The sequence below is a fragment of the Mizuhopecten yessoensis genome, unplaced genomic scaffold (assembly GCF_002113885.1).
Source record: "Mizuhopecten yessoensis strain PY_sf001 unplaced genomic scaffold, ASM211388v2 scaffold716333, whole genome shotgun sequence".
NCBI classification, from domain to species: Eukaryota; Metazoa; Mollusca; class Bivalvia; order Pectinida; family Pectinidae; genus Mizuhopecten; species Mizuhopecten yessoensis.
This window is the reverse complement of record NW_018480064.1, coordinates 753,214-758,918: the sequence shown is the minus strand read 5'-3', so window position 1 is coordinate 758,918 and position 5,705 is coordinate 753,214.

Genomic DNA, 5,705 nt, shown 5'->3' with positions numbered 1-5,705 from the left:
TAAACTATTTCAAACTTAAAGTAAAGATCTACTTGGCCGATTGAACTGAAACTTTGTAGGAATGATCGAATCATGGTCCTGACAAAGTGTTGTTATTTTTCGGGTCAATCAGAAATACAATTTGGCTGCCATGGCCGCTATTTTGCTACTAAGTTCTAATAGGCCGATCTCACTTAAAATTGGTCTAGGAATGATCAGCTCATGGTCCTGACAAAGTTAAGTTAACATTATACTATTTTTTACTCAAATTGGTACATATTTCAACAACAAAAATAAATACTGTAGACTCAGGTGACCGTTTAGGCCCATGGGCCTCTTGTTTACATTATGCATCTGATAAAAAAACCTGTATTAAAATGTACATACAGTTTGTACTTTAAATTATCCATTTATAAACAGAATACAATGAGGATAGCTGAATGAAGATCCATTTATAAACAGAACACAATGAGGATAGCTGGTTGTTCACTGGTAGTCTAGAACAGCTGTATAAACATAGCTTTCAGACTCCGCATCTAATTATGTGCATAACATGGCCTGTTCTTTATATCAACTTAACTTTTTTGCTTTTAACATGTTTATGCAATGCTACATCATTTCCTAACCAGTTTATATTGAGGCAGAACTTGGTGATATGGTGTTTGATTAGTCATCTTCAGGTTGTCTGGACCTTAGAATTTTTAGCGTAAGAAAACTTGTTTAAAAGGACATTGTAGCAAATAGTGTTAAGCTTCACTTTCAATGGTCTTGAAATGTCCTTGGAAAAATAAAAATCAAGAACAAACCGATTGATGTAATCAATGGCTTTGATTAAGAGGAAGAGATGCTGGGCTTATGCATGATGTGTTGAAATGAGAAGATAGTTGACTTGGTTTGAAGACATTTATTTCCGGGGTGGAGTTTGAGGTACATGAGTTTTATTGTTGTCGGATCATTAAATATCGTATCATCTATCATGTTTTTAATGTATTGATAAAATTGCGTTACAATTTTATAATATATGTTGTTGTCTTTTATGTAGCAGTGCACCAGCATAGATCTAGAGGAGAAAGTGGAATTTCCAAAAGTGAAATAAAACACATCAAATCGGTTTTTGTTTATAACTGATCTTATGTGACGATCTGAAAGTCCTGTAAACAGTCTTGTAAAAGTAACATTTTTCGCACTGGGCACCACCACAGATTTGACGAATTCGTGAATGTGAATATCAAAGTGTATCCTCAGCCTGTTCCGCATAGAATATACAGCGGGCGTGGTTGATTGATCATATCATTTAATTCATGTAGGTGCTCCTCAGACAGAGGTGTGGTCTTGGTGAAGCCATCAAGTCTCTTTGACAAGTGTTCCTTCAGATCTATGGGAAAAGTATGAAGTGACCTCATTGTCTACATAAATAGTCTGGATTTCTCAGTCATGGACTTGTACCCTGCTATGTTGAAATGTGCAAGGCACTGCATACACCTTTTATCAGAGTAGATGTCAGCATTTACGTACAACACTTCCCTGATCACTTCTTTATACAAAAGATTGAAGCAGCCATCACCTAAACATGGGTCTGCTCCAAGAACAGCAGCATACGTGCGTACGTGTAGTCTGCTACCTTGAAAACTTTAGTGAGGGGTGTTGTGTTGCAAGAATTAGTCGTGTTTACTGATCACCAGCCTTCATCTATCAGACGTTTCGATAACGCCGTTCTTGATACTTTGCTGGACTTGATTTCGATGTGAAAGATGTCTATGAGAGGGTTGTTTAGATCCTGCACATACATGTCCACTTCAGGGAATTGTATCCGACTCATTATGGTAACAAAATCGTGGAATTTGAATACCTTTGCCCATACAATAGTCCTGGCCAATCTGTAGTTCTCGTAGTAGTCGGTGATGGTGCCTGGGGTCACAATAGGCGATCCTTCGAGGATCTCTAACATTTTACTGGAGCTATGCAAAATCACAGGTAAGCAATCTGGATAAAAGCTCTCATTTCTCTTCTCTCCTGTTTCAAGAATCGTTTTGGCAGCCTCCACATTATCTGTAAAGATATTCAATATATTTGTAATTATTTTTCATTAATTTTCTTGAAACTGATTTCTGCAATTTTTTTTTTTTCAGCATTCGAAGTTTTGTTTCGACTTGAAGATTAAATTGTATCCTTAGATGTTTATGCAGTGGTATTTTTTGTCTGTGTGTATTGGTATATGAGCTTTCCTCCACGAGCGTATAGTTTACATTCCATATATAAAACGTAGTTACCTCTGATTTCAAAAATCATAAATCAGTAAAATATTGTCATGGTACCTTTTATCATACGACAGTAATTAGTCTTATTGTGTTAAAGTAAATCAGTACTGTCAAAACAAAAAGTTCCGTATTTGAATAAAATAAAAATCCGAAGTACATGACTCCATTATGAAAAAAAAACCAAGAGGATGTACTATATTACGTTTAGTATGCAGTTACAGATCCACAGCTGCTTGTAACAGTTGATCTAGAGTAAACAGACGCTTTTTAATCACCAGTTGTAAAAGCTTTGTGGATGGTTTTTCCATTACTACCTGGAGTATACTCTCTGATGTAGCTATATCAAGAAGTCTTTCGAATGAATCGTGTCTATTGATGAAGTATCGCAACACTTTCTCGGAGTCCGCTCTGAATGCTTCAGATATCATTTCCGATATTAGTGGAATGGTTTCAAGAGGGGAGTCAGATCTATAGCTGTTTTTCTCTTGTGCGCGTAACAGGATGGCAAGTGCTTTTACGTTATCGTGGCGTATCGCAAGTGAGAAATACGAATTATCGTTGGACATTTATTGGACACGTTTTTGGAAGCCATACATATTTGCAGGAAGTTGTTGTTGGAGAGACATCGCAGGGTGTTGTATTGCCTGTGTAAGACGGAGATGTACAGATCTGAGAGCTTCCTTCGGTGTGTGAAAAACACATCTGGAAGGTAAGGATTGAGGTGCTTCAGACTGTACCTAAGTGCCTTCAAGTAACCACGCGCTGACAGTACATGAATTGGGTAGACCCAAGTAACACCGGAGGACTCACAGAAAGTATGATCTCTAACAAATACACCAAATAACGTTTTCCGTTCATCGTGGGTAGCAATCTTTAAGTCGGGATATTTGTCGTTCTTGAAAATATTAGAAGTTTCTAATTCTAGCTGCTTCACGTGCTCGCAATGGCCTACCGCTATATTGGTTCTTTGCTTTTCTATGTAGTCCTGTGTTGGTGTCGTCTTACTTGTTGGCCTCATCTCCTCGTACAGATTACTGCAATTACAGCTGCAACCTGGAAAATCAACCATAGAAAAGTCTTGTTATTTTTCCACAAACTATCAGCCTAATACTATTCCGGGTCACGGTATTAGATCGGTAAGTGATCGATGTGCCCAGATTGACAATGATGTGTCAAAAGTTGCTGATAATGGGAGAAAATGATAGAAAATATTGATTTATTTACAATTTGTGCAGTAGACTTATTTAGATTCTTCAGTGTCTTAAGCAGGTGACACCGAAGTAACCGGATACTGACACCACAATAGTCGCCTTTTACAGGTATATGCATGGTTCTAGTTTTCTCAAATTCAACTTCTATCATCCACAACAATCTCAACTAGCCGAGCTACCAACGGTTTATCATTATATAATGATTTACCAAATGTGTGCAACATAATCCCTAGTTATTGTAGTTATTGACAAACAAGTGCTACATATTAACCTCTTTCCCCGTCCTCATATGACCCTGGTTGTTGCAAGGACGCTAGACCACTAACAAGCAAAATACTGGAAGGAACAGAACGATGAGTTATCACAACCCCGTATATAGCATAAGTTATAACCATATGCGGGAACACGGAACCACATGTTACTCTAGATTATAGACAAATGAGTGTACCACAATTTAACGTACCTGTCTTCAACCCAACTGGTGCGTAGAGAAGACATTGGTTTTCTTTGAGAACATTTTTAATTGCTGTGTCGCTCTTTGTCCACAAAAAAGTAGAACCACGCAGAGGCAACTCCACTAAGTAGATTACTCTGTATCATTCCACCTAGATATCGAAATATAGGTCGTAAATCAATGGATAAACTACATATAAAGACATTAATATCGAGATAGCTCAAGTAAGAAATCGGTCGATGAAAATATTGCACTTGCAGCCTCCCAAAACAAACATGCATACACTACACGCATGGGAGGCCGTCCTTAAATTACCATAGCTGTTGATAGGACGGTAAACAATACTAAACCAAACCAATCACTGAAAAAGTAGTTTATATTGAAACCCTAAACTAAATTGAATTGGGATATATTCTTCCATTTTGACTCCATGTGATACAAAATTCACAAAGATGACAGTTTCCTCTTGTATCATTATAGTAGATGCTATTCGTTTTGTGTTGCTAGATTTTTAATTTTTGACCACGTTCATCAGATGTTGCGCCGTTCTAATCACCTTTGATCGTTGTTCTCTAAACAATTATTGTTATCGCTGTTTTTGAAGAAGTACTCGACGGGTCTTTCTTAAAATTTATATATTTGGATTCCTCTTGTTCCGTCGTTGTGTACGTTTCATTTTGAGACTGATCGTAAGAACAAGATTGCTGACAGGCTAACATCTTCGTTTTGACATTCAAGTTTGTTGTCGCTATTTCTCAAGAAAAACTGGAGAAGTCTTTCTTAAATTTTATTAGTAGTAATCCATTGGTACTATTTTGTACAAGAAGACGATGGCTGCAATCTTGGATTTGGGCAGTCTAAGATTATTATTGCAATTTTCTCCCAAATTAAGTTGTAACTAGTTTTTACGTCTAGTCTCCTGTATCTAAGTTTATAGTTTCTGGTATCCATGATGGAAAACTCTAGTATTTAGGAGAAAACCCAATCTCTAGTCTCAGTCGTAGGTCTAGTCTTTAGTATTTAGGATGTATGTTCAGTCAGTTGTAACTAGGTTTTGATGTCTAGTCTCGACTATCTGGGTTCTGGGTCATGTGTGTGTCATACTTTCACCTTTCTATATACCAGGTGGTAGACTCCGTCAGCGGATTTCTTATCCCCCGAGGTTTGACGTTACCTTGGTAGCCACTCCGTCAGTGGATGTCTTGGCCCCGAGGTTTGACGTAACCTTAGTAGCCACTCCGTCAGTGGATGTCTTGGCCCCCGAGGTTTGACGTTACCTTGGTAGCCACTCCATCAGTGGATGTCTTAGCCCCCGAGGTTTGGCGTAACCTTGGAAGCCACTCCGTCAGTGGATGTCTTAGCCCCGAGGTTTGACGTTACCTTGGTAGCCACAGTTATCTCTGTCGAGTAGTAGCACTGTTCATAATATACAATTCCTCGTGTCAATTTACAATCGACCAATACGTCTCCAATTTCTGAAATTAATACAATTAAGAGGTTTTATGCACCTCCCTGCTTCAACTGCCATTTTAAAGCCCAATTTGGATTTCAATCTTTTTTTGCTTCTAGCATCACTGATGAATCCTCGGAGAACGAAACGGTTGTATGGCTCGGTGTAATTCATATTTGGCATACTATATTACCAAAGTTTAGGTGTAATCACAAGTGTGTGTTTCTTACGTTTACCAGTCAAGTATCTAGGTTTTTGGTCGTCAACAATCTTAAACATCTAAAATCACGGAAGACATTAACATCTGAAAGGTAGAGATCACAACCATCGTCAAATGTCTTAACCCAAGGCTA